Source organism: Lygodium microphyllum, chromosome 20, assembly GCF_053477565.2.
Source record: "Lygodium microphyllum isolate KBCC chromosome 20, Lygodium_microphyllum_v1.1.10, whole genome shotgun sequence".
Taxonomy (NCBI): Eukaryota; Viridiplantae; Streptophyta; class Polypodiopsida; order Schizaeales; family Lygodiaceae; genus Lygodium; species Lygodium microphyllum.
Window position 1 is genome coordinate 139,082,683 of NC_141154.1, and position 18,240 is coordinate 139,100,922.

Below are 18,240 nucleotides of genomic sequence, written 5' to 3' on the forward strand. Positions count from 1 at the left end.
CTCATCTCGGGCAGTTCACTATATGTAAATACTCTATATCACGTGCGTTCAAGGCCTATTTAAAAATACCCTTATCTGTGAATCTTCCCTAAATAAAACACACCCCTTTTCTATTCAATCTGTGAATAACCCCTTTATATGGCATCTTTTTGTATGTAAAAAATGTGTCAAAATAGTATTTTAAAAATCCCTTCTTTTGAAGCCACGTGATATGCTTACATATTTATGAGTGACTCTCCCGAGGTGTTGAGAATGCCATCCAGGTCTTGTTCTTCATTGCACGCAACAATGTGGGCCTCATCCTTTGCAAACTCACGCTCCATTTGATCATTCCTTTTCTTGATCTATTCCTTCAACTAGATTACAAGCAAGGTAAAAAATAAGAGATCCCCATGATTTTTAGTTTGTAGATAGGTGGGCTAAGGTTTGATTGATCAAAAGGCAAAGAGTTTAGAAAATTGGACGAATGTTATGAGAAAACCTCATTTTTAAAGTTGTTTTTGGGCCAATTTTAGGCCAAAATATGTAAATTTTTGTATATATGGGCTATTTTTTGAGTCTTCAAGTCCAAAAATTTACCTCGATCACCAAGAAAACCTCCAAAAAATAGTCATTGGGCTAAAATTCTCCCCTACCTTTTACCTTGATTATGAGTCCTCAGTGGTTAGCATAGATTTAAAAAACAAATTTCACTTTTAGCACAGAAATAAAGCTAGTACATTTAGCTTTGAAAAGCCTCATTTCATTGACATCAAATTACCCAAAGGAAATGAGCTCGAATGAATGCCCAGATAGGAGTAGGAATTCCATTGGATTAGCCCAGAAGTAGTTCTTTCCACATGATATCTTGCGGGTGAAGGTTTTTAATGATGGCTTGTAAGAATGGAAGACCCTCCCTATTGAACCTGCATTGTAAAAAAATATGAGAAATTGTTTCTAATTTTGATTTGCATCGGGGGCATAAGCCACATCCTTTATTTAATCTCAAATGCTTTTCTCCTTTCCATAGCCCTATATGGATTATAAGCCATAATAGAATAGATTTCTTAGTCGGCATTTGGGGGTACCAAATATGGGTAAATCTAAACTCCCATTGGAATTTATCCCATGATAAATGTCAATGGTCGTTTAGTTTGTTGATGAGCTTGAAATTATTGGGATTGAGGTTCAACATCAGAAGAAGAGGTTTTCTCCCATTCCACATAAAAGCCTTGTAGTTGAATTTGAGCTTCAACTCGATAGCCTTGGCTAAAGAGGGGTTCCAAAGCCTGATTCTTTCCTCCACTAGCACGAGCTCTTCCCTATTCTATTTGTACATATGTTTAATCCTATGTGGATCTATCCACTGCTTAAGCTCATATTCGTCCCTTCTTGTAGATTTTGTGCACCATCTTTATTTGATCAAGGGGAGTGTTTCCACACCAAAAGCTGAACTAGACCAAGTCATAGGCTACCCAGGGAAGTGAGTAGTTATACTTATTTGTGAGTTTAAGTCTACTTTTATATTTGAGCCATACAGACCAAATGTGTTTAGCAAGGGGAGAGGCCTTTCCTATGGTAACTTCTACTTGTGTGAGCTCTACCATGATAACCAAGAGATGTTTCCATTTAGGAAGGTCTTTAATCAGAAAGTTTTCAATATGTCTATAGAGAAGGATGGCCCGATCCTCATCTGCGTGTATGATACTTCTAGCTATCCATTTGGCCGTAAGCTTATCGGCTAGTTGTTCTAAATTTGGGAGGCCTAGTCCACCTTGCTTTTTGGGGAGGGTACACATACTCCATGCAACTTTAGGGATTCTATGCTCTCCATTCGAGGCCCAAAGAAATCCCCTACAAATAGCTTCCAGCTCTTTTAGGGAAAATTGTGGGGGTCACCAACACAAAAGGAAGTATATTGTGGAAGCCATAAGAATATATTTTAGAACAACTATCCTACCTACTAGTGTCATGAAGGGGACCTAGGGAACCTAAGAGAGAGTGCAGAAGAGAGAGAAAGAGAGTGACGAGAAGAGAGAGACTAGAAGAAGAGGGAGAAAGAATGAAAGGGAGAGAGAAAGAGAGAGAAAGAGGTGAGAGAAAGAAAGGAAGCCATGGAAGCTAGAAGAAAGGTGAAGAGACTGATAATAATATCCATCAAATGTTGCTCTAATCAGGTCCCTCTACACCTTAAATACCCCATTGGTGTAACCGGGTATTCGCATGTGCTAACCCCTGTGTATAACCCTCTAATCCCATTCTTTACATTCCATCCCGACCAGGAAGGTTTTTGCCCTCAAAAACAAAAAGAGGACTTATTGGTATGGGGGGGGTGAAATCTTGTGGAATTGGGACGTATGAGCATGTATGCAGTGTGAGCATGAGGGAAGATGGTAGCTCAGTACAAGGGTAGTCACCAATTCCAAACAAGAAGGGCTGGACAACAATGGACAACATGTTGTCCCGAACAAGCCTACTATGGAAAACTGATCATAACTTGCCATGGGCAACTCCAAACGAGACGTTCCGCATGTCAAAACGGAGCTCATGGAGCGTACTTTCAGCCCAGGTAGGTCATGCATGGGTACAATTAATGCAGGCCCAAAACTGCTCAAAAACATATGGCTGTCTGCAAGTTGTATGAGATGAAACAGGCCCAAATTGAGTTGTCCTTCAGCCAAGGTTGCCGCCTCAAGGTGGGGGGACTGCACTGGGGGAGTGCTGATGTAGATAGAGCTTTTTTCAACCCGCAAGATCAAATGCATAACCTGCATGGTAAGCATCACCAGCATACAGGTCATCCATGCAAGCGTGGGTCTCTGCACTGCCACCGGGGTCAAACAGAAAGTGGTCATCCTTTCCATGCATTGGGTTATCATCCATGAGTGAAGCTAGAATGATCATGACTACTGACTTATACATCAAGTCTTTGATGAGCATCATGTGATTGAGCTTAGCATGTGCATGGATGCTGTTGGAAACATACAGTACTGCATACTCTGAAAATTTTCCTGTATCATTCCCAATGTGTTGCAGGTCAATGATCCCAGCATTCTTGGCAATTACCGGGCATACAAACACAACATCCTTGGGTTGAAGGGTCTCCTCATGGGGCAGTAGTGAGATGTTCACTTGATCAATGATCTCCTCATGATCTTCAACTTGATCAATATGCTGCCCACGATCTTCTTCATGATAGTCATGATCTGCAAGATTCACATGATCTCCATGTTCTTCCCCATTCATGACATAGGCTACCTCTTCACATCGGGATATGTGACCAGCATCTTAATGTTCCAATGACATTATCACATCTTGTAAAGAAGGTTGAATTGTATCCTCATGACTGCACCAAGTGATAATCAACATAACCATTCTCTTTTTCACTTTAGCATGCTTTAGCAAAAGTTTTAGTGACATCTCCATACAAGCACGAAGATCTTCTTGGGAAGTGCAAAGACGAAGTAATATGAAAGCAACATAGTCTTTGGTCTTGGTGGGACCTCTCTCAAGTCGCGGGACCAATGAAGTCATGCCCACAGTTGCAATTTCCCATGCTAATTTCTCTTCCAATGAAGCCCGTGACCACTGCATAACCACTGGAGGTGTGCAAGTTACCATGGCCCACCCATTAGCATCAATTTCTGCAATAATAATGGAGAGTAATACCACTACATACTCAAATCACAGCTGAGGTGATCGGTTGAGTAAGGAGACAAGCAAATGTACGACCTCTCTGCCTTGAAAAGACTGTAAAAGAGTGGTATTGCTACTGCAAAAATACCTCAAGGATGCCATTAGGTCAGCTTGGACCTCTAGTTTGACCATGGTTAGCAGTCCAACTAGCATTCTTTTGGTTTCCAGATTACCTATACATCCTTGGAAAGCAATGTTGTCATAAAGATTGATGAGGGCCTGCATAATTCTTTACTGTACAAATTGAGGGGCATGAGGTGTTAAGTGTTGTACCAAGACTTGTTCTATCCAAATTGCATCTACCACTTCAGCTGCCATCATGGTGTCATCAAAATCCAAAAGTACATGTGCCAATACATCAATCATATCAGTCATTTGAGCATCTGGCTTGCTGAGCCGAATTTTTGTTGTCACACATATGCTTACAACAGACATTCCACCCAAAAGATTTACTAACGTACCCATGGCATTTGCTTGTAATGCTGCAGCAAATTTGCCCGGCATAGGTTTCCTCGAGGATTCTCCTATGGCACTTGTCAAAAGAGGTATTGCACTAGCATCAGACAAAGACCATCTTGCTTCTTTTGAAGTCGATGAGAGTGCTCGCAATGCACTAGCTGCCTCAGCTCTCACAAATATGTCATTACCAGGGCCTACAAGTTTAAGTAGGGAGTCAACATCAGTCTGCTGCTGCTAAAACACCATGGTAACTCCTGCCCTCATATGCATGTTGTGCATGCTGCTCCCGACTGATTAAGAGCAAAATATGATGCTCACTGTAGGTCTTCAAATAACATCAAATTTGCTGAGTCTCCATACCTCCTGTAAATCATTTACAGTGAAACCAATAGCTTTTGCGGCTCAGCTTCTTACTGGACCTGCAGAAATGGTATTCACGTGAATGTTGTACTTTCTGCCAGCTTCCAAAACAGATGTTGAGTTGTTTTTAGGGCCCAAATGCCAATAACTTCAAGGATAAGAGCTCAAATGTTGTGCCTGGCACAGTGGTTGACTACACTATAACTCACCCAGGGAATTTGACTTCTATCTCTGCAGCATGTAGGAATTCAGGACACAAGCAAACCCACTCATTATCATGTTCTTGGGATGAGTTGATCAGCTTCTCTGCTGCTGTAAATGGGTTCAGAGGTTGTCAACTCCAAGGCATGTCCTCTAGCAGATGCTCATCTGACCATAACAATTATGGACATTGTGTAACAAGCAGCATCTTGATGAATTGACAAGGGAGGCACTCCAAGATCAAATGCTTTTGAAAATTTTCAAAGTGATTTTCAAGGACTTGGGTCCTCAAGTCAAATACTCAACTCTTTTCTTCTTTCAGTGCGTAGGCCCTATGTTCATCTACCCAGCTTTCCACTCCAGCTGAGAGAGTGATACATGTTGTCCAGACTTATGCCACAATATACTGGTGCTTCCCTTACTTAAAGAGAATTCCTGGGACCTTCTTTGTCCAGAGATTCAGTCAGGACACTCTCATCATCTACCCAGATAGACATAAAGCTTTCCTTCACAACTGTTGATGCATCTGGTGCGAAACATCTGTGTGACCCTCAGGTAGGATATTACATGCTTTCGCCAATGCTATCTCACTGCTGTGTTTATATAGAATAGTGATCTTCACCAAAAAATGGCATACACCTGGGGAGTTTACACTCAACTAGCTCTTACAAGCCCTCATGATCGTGCCTCCTGTCGCACATAGGTTTAGCACATAGTTATCTTTCAAGATGGAGCCTCTGTCATTAGCAGATCTCAACATGCTCCCTTCACCACACTGCTTGTAAACCAGATCTCAACATGCTCCTATATTAACAGAATTTGAGGTGTCAAGGTCGTCCCCTTCAAGAACTTGTTGGGCATGGACAATGACCCTTCAGCAGAGATAATCCCTTTGTAACAGTGTTTGTGCTGCCAGTTCTCAGACTATCCTGGGTTACTACAGGAGTCACGCTATCAAAATTCCTTCAATGCTTCAAAATGATCAGAATGCACAATCTCTTTGGAAGTGCCAATTGTCATGAAAGAGTCTTCACACACCCTGCCCTAGAAATGCATTACTGTTAGGCATGCCACATCTGCTGATAGAATACTATAGTAACATAATGAGCAGTTGTAGCTGTGTAGATTGTAATGATGTAGGGAAAGACAATTTGATCATGGCTAATTAATTTGCAGATCAACGAACCCCTTGACTTGCAGTACAATCACAAATGTGACCCTATTCGAAACTCATCCACCATGTTAGCTCGGTTGCTGTTGTTGTTCTAACTGAGCCCAACATCTATATTCAATCAGACTGCAGGTCACATAGCCTTGGCAAGCCTCCACAAGCCCCATCATAAGCAAACAATAATGTGAGAGCTCAGATGTGCTATTGTTACACAAGCTTGGCAGGCCTCCATGAGCCCACATCATAAGCAAACAATCATTTTTCTGCCACTTTGTCCTCAACAATCCATAACCCATCTATAATGCCTTGCCATTGAGGCAAGAGAACCTCTACTCAAATTTTTAATTCCTAAACCATGGGAAAAAAACATGGTCCAAGTCCTCAACCATAGGAAAAACACGCTTCTTGGACGGATTGCTAACAGGATGTTGCAGAATCACTGGATACTTCCAAGGATAGACAGAGTTTACAGATTCGGCTATGCAAGAAGTGATTCTTCCCAAGGCTAGAGAGAGTAATTTACAGATTCAACTGTTTCACAGCCTTCTCTGCCTGTGCCACTGACGCAATCACAACCATCCCATTGATAGCTCTATGCTGCGCAACATCAACAGCAGCTGCACACTCAGGATCAAATTATGCAGTCCACATCACAATGGCAGGCTACCCAACCGTCTTTGCAAGCCCAGCAGCCTGTGTTGCAATCACAGCATTCTTTATTGCACAATGTCAACTATGTGACAGCACTCTACAGTGGCACCATTCTTCAATGCACCTGCAGACACTCTGTGATTGACCCAATTGTCATCTACAACCAGTATGTTCTTCCCAGACAAGGGTGATATGCCAACATCTCATCGATGTGTTGGCTAAACCTAGGAGTGGCAGGCGAGAGCAGTGCCTTATCAGGTTTGCAACAGCCTGGAATCATGGACGAAGTTGATGAAGACTGGGATAATTGCTGCCCATTATGCATGGAGGAGATGGATTCAACTGATAGACAGCTGAAACCATGTCGTTGTGGTTATCAGGTCTGCGTGTGGTGCTGGAATCATATCATGGAAATGGCAAAGAAGGACAGCACAGAAGGTCATTGTCCAGCTTGCAGGACACCGTATGACAAAGAGAGGATAGTGTCTGCAAATCTCAGCGGGGTTTGGGCGTTGTTCTACCCCCTCCTCTGGATTTGCATTCTGCACCTTTGACCACTAATGCACAGATCATACCTGGCAACTCAACGAAAACAGCTTTAACATATGGATCCTTTCCCAAGTCGAGTAGTTTGCCTGATGCAGCCTCCTGGAGTTCTCATTCCACTTCCTCCTCATCATCACGACCTACTGTGGGAAGATCTGGTACAAGATCCACAGGTGCATCTACAAATGGGGATATTGCAATGGATTCTGGGGCAGAGGATGCCGTGTTACAAGGTCATCAAAGGAGACCTTGTAAAAGTGTGGAATCTTTAGTGAAGGCATCAGCAGCAGAAGCTGATGCCATCAGTGCAGCCTTGGCTGCTACAAAGGCATGCCAAACAAGTGGAAAGCTTAATGAAGCCAAATTTGAAGAAGATGGGCTCCATCTTTGCCACAATGGCTTCCATTATGCCTACGCTGTTGCACTTGGTGGTTCTGTGACTGCATCTAGAAATGGGGGCGAAGCTAGAAATGGGGGTGAAGCACACCTATTAGGTGCTTCTTAGGGAGCTTATCATCCAAGCAAACAAGCTTGACAAACCTCAGGAGTCCTGGGAGAGTGGAAGGAGAGGTTGGAGCTTGTTTCTTCCATGGAACCTTGAAGGAAGCTTGAGGTAAGATGAGGGAAGGTTCTTCCTCAAAAGTAAGTGTGTGTTTAACCTCTACTAAGTCCTGTAGTGACCTCCTTCACCCAAAAACCCTAAAATTTTACCTCAAAGTTAAAAAACGAGCTGCCATTTTTATCTTTCGGTCTCCAAATTCGGTCAAGCCTCCTGCCATAGTTGTGTATGTGAGAGTGCGCTGCGGAAGAGGGAATACGAACGCGGAGGGAGAGAGAGAGAGAAAGCAGAAAATAAGGAAGAGAAATCTGCACTGACTGAAATGAATGCTGAATACTCTGAAATGGACTGATCAGTCCCTGCACACAGCCCACAGCATCAGTGAGGGCACCAGATCAGGCTGATGAGGATGGCAGCACCACCATGGGGGAGAAGGAGTGTCGGAATCTGCAAGAAGACAAGTGATCAAGTGGGGAGGGGGGCTGCCTATAAATAGGCAACAGGACAAACCCTAACCCTAACCCTAACCCTAAAATGGGCGCAAAATGGGGGCAAACCCTTAAAATGCCCTAAAATGGACGCCTCACATAAGTGACCAAAAAAGTGGCTGGGCAGCCCACTAAAAGAGGCCAAAAAGAAATACACATCCTAAGACAGCAGTCAAGAGTGACTAGCCTCCTCCATCACAACATATAACAGACATGTGAGAGCTCCTAATGTCCTTGTCTGACTCAGACTGAGGCTCACAAGCAGGAGATGACAAGGCATGACAAACATGACTGCTAACACCCCCTCTCAGATCCTGGATGTGGCTGAAGGCCGAAGAAGAAATAGATCATGGGGTGGCAAGAGGAATGCCAATGTCGATGAAGTCCGTCGATGTAAACTGCCCCGCTGAAGGAGCTCCTCACGATCCTGGGAATCCCCCCCTAAAACACTAGGGGCCAGGGAATCCACAGCCGCATCACCGAGATTGTCCCCCGCTAAAAGGGATGGGGGGTACGAGGGAACCACCGGAGGAGGAGGTGGGGGATGGGAAGGAACCTGTGGAATAGAAGGTGCACAAGCGGGAACGGGTGTAGCAATAGACTGCCGCGGAGGACCTTGCATCAAAGAAGGGGAATGGAGCCTGTAAAGCCCGCTCTCCTGCCAACCTATAGATAAGATAGCTCCTGTAAAAGAATCCTAAATAACAATGGCATGCTCGATGAAGATCACTCGTGTGCCAAGCCGCGTAAGGCCATAAACTGAGAGGAGGGGAAGGCCCAAATCCGGAACATGTAGGGCCTGTGAAAAGGAGCTCGAAGGTCGGTCGGTAAACAAAGGCAATGTGTCAACACCACTAATAGGCACCGATAAAATGTCACCAACAGTGACTGAACCCTCTGATGGACGGAGATCCAAATCACCTGGGGGAGTCATATGACTCGAAGCACCACTGTCCACTAACCAAGGCTGCGCAGAAGACACTGTAGCCACAGAAGAAGGATCCTCCTCCAAAGCATGGATATGAAGGAACACTGACTCATGGGTAATGAATAGAAGGGGGACGGGAAAGAGGAATAGACTCCGGATGACGGTCCTCGTGATAGAAATCACGCCTCCGTTCAGATGAGTGTCAAGACAAAAGCTCGTCATCTGAGCCATCAAAGACCGTAAACTAATGATAAGACATCTTCGATATCTGCAAACACCAAAACACAAGGGAAGATTGCCGGTGCCGAAGCACAAACACCAGAAGCTCCTGAGCTGGCCGCCTTGCACAAAACGCAAGAATGATGTCAAACGCAAGTGTTAACGATGCAATCACCACAGAAAAACAACCTCCTACCTCAAAACACAAGGAGAAATGAGGTCGCCAGCTTGGAGGAGTGCCTCCAGAGGTTGAACACAGCCACAAAAGCTGAAAACGCAGCTTGGTGGAGTGTCGCCTAGCTAGAGGAGGGCCGCCCAGGCTGAAAACACAGATTTTGGGGATGACGCCAGCAGCAAACACAAAGATGTGATACCAAAACAGACCGCCTTGATCAAGAAGATGATGCAGAAGGTGACGCCTCTGCTGTTGGAGACGTCTTGACCAGCAAACGCAAGGTTGTGGGTGTTCTCCCACGTAGATCTCAGCTCCGTGTACTCTCCTTTGGCTCTGGTACCATGTGAGAGAGCGATGCGGAAGAGGGAATACGAACACGGAGGGAGAGAGAGAGAGAGAAAGCAAAAAATAAGGAAGAGAAATCTGCACTGACTGAAATGAATGCTGAATACTCTGAAATGGACTGATCAGTCCCTGCACGCAGCCCACAGCGTCAGTGAGGGCACTAGATCAGGCTGATGATGATGGCAACACCACCACTGGGGAGGAGTGTCGGAATCTGCAAGAAGACAAGTGATCAAGTGGGGAGGGGGGCTACCTATAAATAGGCAAAAGGACAAACCCTAACCCTAACCCTGAAATGGGTGCAAACCCTAAAAATGGACGCAAACCCTAAAAATGCCCTAAAATGGGCGCCCCACATCAGTGACCAAAAAAGTGGCCGGGCAGCCAGTGGCTGCCCACTAAAAGAGGCCAAAAAGAAATACACATCCTAAGACAGCTAGTCAAGAGTGACTAGCCTCCCCCATCATAACATATGACAGACATGTCAGAGCTCCTAATGTCCTCGTCTGACTCAGACTGAGGCTCACAGGCAGGAGATGACAAGGCATGACAAACATGACTGCTAATAGTGTAAACTCCCAAGAAAGCTGCCATCTTTGCCTGTGTACCTGAAAAGTAGGGTTTATTGTTGGAAAATGAGACTAGATCTGAGGGGAAGGAGAGAGAAAGGAAGGATCAAGAAACTAAGCTCTGATACCAACTGTCATGAAGGGGACCTAGGGAACCTAAGAGAGAGAAGAGAGAGTGCAGAAGAGAGAGAAAGAGGGTGATGAGGAGAGAGAAAGACTAGAAGAAGAGGGAGAAAGACTGAAAGGGAGAGAGAAAGAGAGAGAAAGAGGTGAGAGAAATAAGGGAAGCCATGGAAGCTGGAAGAAAGGTGAAGAGATTGATTATAATATTCATGAAATGGTTCCCTAATCAGGTCCCTCTACACTTTAAATACCCCATCAATGTAACCGAGTATTCGCATGTGCTAACCCCCGTGTATAACTGTGACCTTAATGTTACATTAAATATCACTTTAATGATTAAGGTCACAATAACCCTCTAATCCCATTCCCATTCTTTACAACTAGGCTACCCTGAAATCCTTGCCAAAACTCGAGTTTCTTCCTAAGTTTGGCCATGACCCATTGCTTTCCTTGGTTAAGAGTCACCATGAACCCCATCTGAATTCCTAGCAATCTGAAGACTTTTCCATCTAGAATGATCTCACATCCCTCATTCACTAGCCAATCAAGCGGTGGTTTGATCAAACTCTTGATCCCGGTTTTCTTTGGATTGACCAATGAACCAGAGGCTAGGCAGAAGTCCTATAAACATTGCCTGAAAGCTCTTAACGAGGATTCCTCATTTCATACTGTACTATTGGTATCATCAACGAACTGGTTTAGAACCATCTATTTATTGCACCCTAAGGCATCTGCCGCTATGGCAAAAAGGACAGGGTCCAAGGAGCATCCCTATCTTACGGATTTCCTTAGAGGGAAGGGTGGTGTAAGTGTACCATTAATAGAGACTCTTGTCGATGCATTACCAAATAGGGCCATGACAAATTTAATGTATCTTCTCCCAAACACTATGTCTTGGAGAGTTTGGAATAGAAAGTCCCATTTCAACCTGTCTATATGCTTTGTCGAAGTTGATCTTGAAAGAGACATCATCCTATTTGGTTTCTTGTGCATAGTTCATACCTTCCCATAGTGAGTTGATGGCATCTAAGACATATTGGCCTTTAATAAAGCCTTTTTGTTCTCTTTGAATCCATTGATCTAAATAGCCTGCTATCCTTCTTGCTAGGACTTTAACAAATATCTTATAGGTTGATGTAAGGCATGTCATGGGTTGCCAATTTTGCTAAGCAGGGCTTTATCATTCCTTTTGTAGATTTACTTAATAACCCTAGCATTGATACAATGTGGAAGGGCCCCATGTGCCACTGACTCCTTCCACAGCATCAATGAGGGATAAATAAGAATGTCCTAAACACTAGTCTTGTAGCAGAAAAGCCATTTTTGTGGCAATTTGAACCCTCTACAAAATATTCAATTTCTCCTGAAGAATAAGGATTAAGAAGAAACGGTTTTAGGGAATTGTGATCAACACAAGATAGTAGTTGAAAAAAATTAGAAAGGGTCAAAATGAGCTAGGAAGTGTGTATTTCTTAGTCCACCTTTGAGACCATTTTCGAAAACTTTTAGTGTTTCTAATCAAAACTATATCAAAAAAATTTTTATCAAGCTAATACTTTCATGAAAATTACTTTGATATGCATGAGATGCATTCCTGTTGAGAGAATTGCAGTTTGATAAAAACTGTCAAGTTTTTCAAGAGCTCCAAATAGCGTTGCTGAGTGCTGTTTTGACCAATTTTCATGCACTTTTGAAAATCCAATTTTTATAGATAATGAATTTCCCCTCCAAACTTGGTCCAAATATTTTGTTCTACCATCTAACAATATTGGTAAAGTCCCATCCAATTTTGGTATCATATGCACATGTTATTTCAAATAGAGTCAAAGAGGACATGAGCCAGTTAAGTGGCTTGCAGCCACTTTTGTGGCACACTACAAGACTAGTGTTAAATTCTTGAAAGAATTGCTTTGGGAGGCCATCCGAGCCCGGAGTTTTACCCTTCTCTATTTCATCGATTGTGTTACCGATCTCAATGGGAGAGATGTCATGATCAAGCAAGGCTATCATGGCTTCTGGAACTACCTTCGGTCTCACTCGAGCAATTTTGGCTCTAGCATTAGTCTTTTCCATGCTATAGGTCAGGGACGTACTGAAGATGTTAGAGAAGTATTTGTGGACTAGAACAATATTTTATTCCTGAGTCGTAGCCCTATTACCCAAGTTATCGACTAGGAGGGAGATGGTCCCTCTCTTTCCTTTTTCTTCCTGATGATTTGGAACATTTATTTTGTTTGGTGGTCAATTTTGCTTGCCCACCATGTTTTGGTGAAAAGCAAAATGTTTTTTGCCTCCACTTCCTCCCCTTGTTTGAGCTCGACTTTGAGTTTGAGAAGTTCATCATGGGCTTCTCTATTCCCCTGGTTAGCTTGTTCTTCTAGTTGAATACATTGTTCATATTTGTGAGCTCTTAGGTACCATTCATGGGTGGCAGTCTAAATTTTCATGTAGCATAGGAGGTCCTATGTTTGCCTCGTGACATGTTTCCATGCAATAGCAGCACATGAGAGGTAGGAGGAAAATGCCCATACCCAAATGTCTTGAAGGTTTTTGGTAATGCGTGCCAGTTTGAAGAGAGATGGGTGTGCATGGAACCATCCTGACCTAATACCATTGCTATTGTTAAGAGAGGGAGAGTTGAATAGGGTAATGATCGGACATGGCAATATCCATGTGAACTTTAAGAGAGGCCGATATAAAGGATGCCAATAAACCAGTGGATATGTACGCACGATCTAGTCTAACCTTTTGTAAGGCCTCACCTCTCTATTTATTTGACCATATAAGGGATCTCTTAGTATCTATTTCAATGATACTTTGAGAGCTCTTCATTCCTACCCAACCCTCCTTCTCTTTCCCTGAGATAATTTATCCTTTATGAAGGAATCTATCATCTAGACTCTCTACCATATTAAAATCTCCTATTAGGATAATGGGGCACCTGATGTCTTGAAGAGATTCCCAAATATCCGCTCTTTTTGAAAACATGCAGTTAGCATATATAGAGATAATTGCAAATTATTCCTCTTCTTTAAAAAATACAACACTCCACTGATTAAGGGGATCAGATCGTACTTGGGAGATCAACTTTATAAGGTTTTTATGAACCCCTAAAGCCGTACCACCACTTCTTCTTGCATGCCCCGTAACATGCCAAGTATAATATGGAGAAATACCCTGAAGATTCTTGTGTAAAGGATTCCCTGTAACTTTTATCTCTTGCAGAGAGATATAGTCAAGGGCAAGTTGTTTCTGATACAACCAATTCTCTATAATTCTAGCCCTTGCCATGGTGTTGTGAGGGACAATATTAAATGAGTTACTAGACGACTTGTTCACACTGACTTGCAAGATCCTCTTCTTCCATGCCCCGTAACAGGCCAATTATAATCTGGAGAAATACCTTGAAGATTCTTGTGTAAAAGATTCCCTGTAACTTTTATCTCTTGCAGAGAGATATAGTCAAGGGTAAGTTGTTTCTGATACAACCAATTCACTATAATTCTAGCCCTTGATGTGGTGTTGTAAGGGACAATATTCAATGAGTTACTAGAAGACTTGTTCACACTGACTTGCAAGATCCTCCTCTTGAATGCAGAATTATTGTCATTCTGCGGTGAGGATTTAGGTCTTGATGGTTTTGGTGGGAGGGATTCCGCCTCTGCCTGAGTCAGAGTGGCCTCTTTCAAGTTGTAATACTTCTCTGAGTTTGATTTCGAATCCTTGACAAATTAGGAGCTATCTACAAACTCCTCATCATCATCATCTGATGAAATGTCCACTCTATCTTAACACTAGTCTTGTAATGTGCCACAAAAGTGGCTCCAAGCCACTTAATTGGCTCAGGTTCCATTTGACTATATTTGAAATAACATGTGAATATGATACCAAAATTGGATGAGACTTTACCAACATTGTTTTTGCAAAAATGGTCTCAAAGATGGACATGGAAATATACACTTACTAGCTTGTTTTGACCCCTTCTATTTTTTTCTCACCTCGTATCTTATGTTGATCACATTTCCCTAAAACCATTTCTTCTTAATTGTTATCATTGAGAAGAAATTGTATTTTTTGTAGAGGATCCAAATTGCCACAAAAGTGGCTTTTTTGCTACAAGACTAGTGTTAAGCAGAGGGTTCATTGATCTCTATCTTCTCATTTCCCTTATGAGATGGAATTGCCTGAGCCCCATAGTTTTTTCGAGTCAAACAAATCCATCAGTAGAGGAGAGAATTTGTTATGTTGCTTAGGTTTGTGGGTTTTAGTATTAGTAGTTTTGTTTTGTTTCATTTTTTTAATTGTTCATAGTCTGAAATCCACTAGTCTTGTTCTCTTCATGCGAGCTTCATGCTCATTAGTCTTTGGAGTCTATGGTTTTATCTCAAGATAGTCTTTTATGAAATGTCCCTGCTCGTAACACTTGAAACAAGAGTAGGGGAGATTTTTATAGGTTATTGGTTGATTAAGCACATGCACATTGAACTCATCCGTAATCTCTAAATATTCAAGGAGATCAGCAGCCAAGTCTAATTCAACCAGGACTTGAGGATGCCATCTCGGGTTTTAAACATTAAAAGGACGTTGTCCCAAAATTCTACCTAGTGGGGCATGATGGACTTGAAATATGGATGAAGGAACATGGGTAAATCTAGGAGTTCAACCAATATGGGAACCTTTGTTGGCTTTGGGATATTGGGACTGAAATCGAGGGACCATTTGAATAGCGTCAGGGGGGGAATTCTTGACCATCTACTGGCCATGCCCCAAAACCTTCACCGGAGTGTCCTCGAAATCAAATTAAAAAATAAAGAATGTTTTTGCTAAATATTAAGCAGCCAAGACTTCGCCCTCCAAGGATTCCCAGTTGCACTTAGCCCAGTTTTTGAAATACTCTATCAGGGGCCTCGGACCATGGTAGAGACCTATGAGTACTCTATTTGGAGAAAATTTCCTTCCATTAAACAATACCTTCTCTTGGGACAATTGAAGAGATTTACATTTTTTCTTTGGCATTGGATGGTCGGTTGTTGAGTGCTTGTTCCAACCTTCTATGGCTGCCTCGAGCCAGTCTCCTTCTTTTCCATCTTTTCTTTTGCCTTCCCGGCTTCGATTCTCCTCACTAGAAGTTCCTTGACCATTGCGGATGAGAGTTCGGTAAGCGTCAAGGATGGAAGTGTCTGGAAGGTCTCCTCTTGGGTAGCATTGGGTGGTCGGTTGTTGAGTGCTTGTTCCAACCTTCTATGGCTGCCTCGAGCCAGTCTCCTCCTTTTCCATCTTTTCTTTTGCCTTCCTGGCTTCGATTCTCCTCACTAGAAGTTCCTTGACCATTGCGGATGAGAGTTCGATAAGCGTCCAGGATGGAAGTCTCTTGAAGGTCTCCTCTTAGGTAGCATTGCTCGTAGTATTTCTAAGCCATGTTGTAGTGAAGAAGGTTGTCAATCTCTGAAGGAATGCTCTCTCATCTCTCCTCGAATTGGCCGCCATGGTTTGCTAGCTAGTAGTAGTTGACGAGGCACTGCTGAAAGGTAGGATTTTGTAGAATGGCAGTGTATGAGGCTTGGAGGCTATCAGAGTTTGACGGGGTGGAGCCGAAGTTTTGAAGGGGGCGGGGGCCGCAGCCAATCGTGTTTGGTGTGGATAGAGCCGAAGTTCAAAACTCTGTCATGCAAGGGAGAGGTTATGGGGAGCTCATGATGAAAGGATGATGGCACCCCATTCAAAGCCACATCCAGATTCTCTTCAGACAGAATGATGACCTTGTTTCCTTCCATAATAGCAAAGCCACATCCAGATTCTCTTCAGACAGAATGATGACCTTGTTTCCTTCCATAATAGCAAAGCCACATCCAGATTCTCTTCAGACAGAATGATGACCTTGTTTTTCATGGCAAAGTTCCTTGGTTCCATCGGAAGGAACGGCTAGTCCTCCCGACGGAAGTAGAACAGAAATCTGTTAGAGAATGTTGCTTATTGGAGAACTAAGCGTTCCGTCCAGTTCCGTTCCATCATTCTGTATGGCCTCAACATTTCTTTTTTAACCCACTCTAGTGTCGTCCTCATCACTGCTGGTGCGATGTTGTATTCGTGGGGGCCCGGGGGCATAGGTCATGTACTAGCCAGAAAAATTAGCGCAACTACTCGCGCAACTATATCTCAATTTGGGCACCCCTTGACTCCTAGTATAGATGTAAGCCCGGATTTTCAATTAATACAAAAATCATTTCGCGTCTAAAATTAGCGCAACTATATCTCAATTTTTACATGTAACCCGAAAGGCAAGCTTACTGACCCTTCATAGAGTTAAAGAAGAGCAAGCCACGTGGAGTATGAAGCGGACAGGTCTCATCTTTTCCGCCAGAGGTCGTCCTCGAGCATTCATCATCCTGCAGCCGTACTCGATTTTTCATTGGAAGGTTTTTACACCCTTTAGTGCAAAAAGCACCGAAAATGTCCTGCCTAGGGTAGCTCAAGTCCAGCAAGCCGCATGTGGAGATGTGCGGAGCTTGAAGGTCATATCTTGAATCGTGATCGTAAATTCGCAATACGTACCCACAAGCCGGACAAATAAATTGCAGCAAAGCTTAACTCACTTGCACAAGTCGGACCGGACGCGCAAGTCCGTTCTGCCCGTCGTCGTGCAGATCAGCTTGATCGCAATTTGATTTTGTTGGGAGAGAGAGCAAGAAGGGAAGGGACCTCTCGTGGAGCATGCCGGAGGGGTTACGATCACAGCAAGGTCCGCCGTCTGTGAAATGCAACACGTGTTGGATTCCATACCACTACGGCCGATTCTTGGGCCTGTTGTATCACAACCATTGGACCATCACTACATGCTTCAAGACTTCACTTGGACCCCACCTCCACCAACTAGGAGGGGGGGGAGAGAGTGTGTGTGTGTGTGTGCGAGAAGCCATTTAGAGGAGGGAGAGGTGAGAGAAAGGAGACTTGAGGAGAGAGAATGCAAAAGCTACCACTGAAATAACCGCCATGTCATTTAACTCCAAGTGGCTCATGAAGTACCTCTAATTTTTGAAGGTACTCCATCAACTCCAAAAGTTCTGACGCGAAAGCCAAGTGTAGTTACGTAAACCATCCACACATTATTGAACTTAATTACAGACTTGTGGAAGTAGAATTTATCTAAGCATTTCTTGACTCTTATAATCCTTTCCAACTAACAACATCACTAGCTCTTCAACGATATCCCACTTGGCACTGACCTCAGCATTACATCTAGGCTCACTTGCCTTCGTGGAGTAACCCTAATTCATTCACATATGAAGGACTCAATATAACAATATTACTTTACCAATGACTTAAGAAAAGTTTAGAGGTAGGCTTAAATTTGCTATATGGAATTATTGCTCTAATATATCTCTGGGTTATTTCAACTCAACCATCTCTAAGGTGCTGAAAATCCTCCACTATAGTTATGCTACAGCTTAATAATTTGTAAGGTCAAAATTTGGGCATCATGGTTATTATAAATCTTGGTAACTAACTTATATTTCTACAAAACCCCTAGTTGTCTAATGACTTTTTCTTCAAACATAAAGGTTTCCCAAACTTTCTTTGTGTGTGTGTGTGTGTGTGTGTGTGTGTGTGTGTGTGTGTGTGTGGCATTGGTCATATGCGTCAATTTGCTAGATTGGAAGCATGGGAGTTATATTCTAACTCAAGATCATTGGACTCAAATTGGCCAACCACAACTATAACCTACCAACACTAAACTTAGCCCATTTGGGGGCCGATCATACGCACTTGTGGG

General features: G+C 43.1%; 1 long non-coding RNA gene across 1 annotated transcript; it reads right to left on the reverse strand.

Annotated features, from left to right (window-relative positions):
* Nucleotides 1-209: 209 nt before the first annotated feature.
* LOC148019468 (uncharacterized) lies at nucleotides 210-16,937 on the reverse strand. The gene is made up of 3 exons (XR_015695053.1): nucleotides 16,762-16,937; nucleotides 15,470-16,648; nucleotides 210-356 (listed from the first exon to the last, which is right to left on the reverse strand). It is a non-coding gene; the product is annotated as an uncharacterized LOC148019468 (long non-coding RNA).
* Between the last annotated feature and the right edge of the window lie 1,303 nt (nucleotides 16,938-18,240).